The sequence below is a fragment of the Sapajus apella genome, unplaced genomic scaffold (genome assembly GCF_009761245.1).
Source record: "Sapajus apella isolate SASKATOON/1434 unplaced genomic scaffold, GSC_monkey_1.0 scaffold26, whole genome shotgun sequence".
NCBI lineage: Eukaryota > Metazoa > Chordata > Mammalia > Primates > Cebidae > Sapajus > Sapajus apella.
Genome location: NW_022436966.1, coordinates 19543589 through 19545458, shown reverse-complemented (window position 1 = coordinate 19545458; position 1870 = coordinate 19543589).

Here is a 1870-nt window from a genome sequence, read left to right as displayed (position 1 = left end):
TCTCCAGCCTCCCCTTCAAAGACACCATAGAGTTTTATTGCTTATCATCATCATCCTCATTATCACATTTCTCTCTTGCCCTCTAACAGCGGACCCAGAAACATGGAGAGGAACCAAAAGCTGGGCAGGAGGACAGCAGAGCCTGAAAAACAGCCAAAATGAGCGACCAGTCTCCAAGAAAAACTAAAACTGAATACAACACCACCAAAAAATATTTGAAAGTCCAAGGACGATGCTCTGGCATACCTAATTGTGGCCCCAGCACTAAGTGGCATTTGCTTTTTATTTTTCCATACGTATTTAGTGTTTATAGACCAAAGCTCATGTTCTGTGATTTCTTTTAAATGACTTCCAAATGCATTGTGATCACTCAAAGGTAATTGCTCATTCAGATGAAATGTACACCTAACAACTAGAGCTTTCTCAAGCAGAAAAGGCCCCTCAGAGATGGCTGAGAAAATGTTACGCTCAACCTGTGCAATGCTATTAGAAAGAAAGGAAATTTTTGTCATCTGCTGGCAAGATGCCATTCCTCCACCTGTCCCTCTCATCCCACGTGAGGGCCAAAGCATCACCACCATACTTTCAGCCACCACAGTGACAGAAATAATTACCTTCACCTGGGACAGCCTAAGTTCTGGGTTGGTTTTTTGTTTGTTTATTTCTGTTTTGGCATTTTAATTTGGTCACTATAGGTTATTTTCTTTCCTTTTTTCCCCCCATATTTCCACCATTCAACACTCAAACCTCATACATGTTAAACAAGTCATCCTCTTTTTTGTTTCAGCATTTTTTTAATGAGAAGAAACCGTATTTTCCATGGTGACTTAAATATGCCCACAAATGCTTTGATGTGTGAAATATGTTCACACCTCCTTTCAAACAAGGATGCCTAATTCCCTTCCCTCTGAATGTGGGCCAAACTCCATGACGCATTTCTGACCAACAGAATAAAATAGAAAGGATGGTCTATCACTGGGAGACTTGGTTGTACAAGGCACTGTGATATCTCCCTCTCTCTCTCTCTCTCTCTCTCTCTCTCTCTCTCTCATTACTCGCTCTGGGAGGAGCCAGTTGCTGCATAACAAAAAGACTCAAGCCTTGTGGAGAGATTCTCACAGAGAGGAACTGAGGCCTCCTGCCTACAGCCACATAAATGAGCTCAGAGGCAGACCCCACAGTCTCGGTCAAGCCTCAGATGACTACAGCCTCAGACTACTGACTGCAAACTCATGAGGGACCTTGAGCCAAGATCATCCAATTAAACTGCTCCCAATTTTCTAATGCATAGAAATAAATGTATTTCTATTATAAGAAATAATAAGTGTTTATCGTTGTAAGGCATTACGTTTGGGGATGATTTATTACAGAAGAATAAATCACTAATTCAACTACGTTAAAAATATATACAATTGGGCAGGGCGCAGTGACTCATGGTTGAAATCCCAGCACTTTGGGAGGCTGAGGCGGGCAGATCACGAGGTCAGGAGATCAAGACCAGCCTGGCTAACACAATGAAACACCATTTCTACTAAAAATACAAAAAATTAGCCAGGCGTGGTAGCACGCGCCTGTAGTCCCAGCTACTTGGGAGGCTAAGGCAGGAGAATCGCTTGAACCCAGGAGGCGGGGGTTGCAGTGGGCCAAGAGCATACCACTGCACTCCAGCCTGGGCAACAGAGCAAGACTCCATCTAAAAAAATACACACACACACACACACACACACACACACACACAATTATCACCAAAAACCTGTCATCCTAATATGCTTTCCATCTTTGCATATTCTCTTTCACATGTAAATGCTTTATATAATTGTTATCGTAAGCTATTACAATTCTTATTCTGTCATATTTTCATATTTAAACA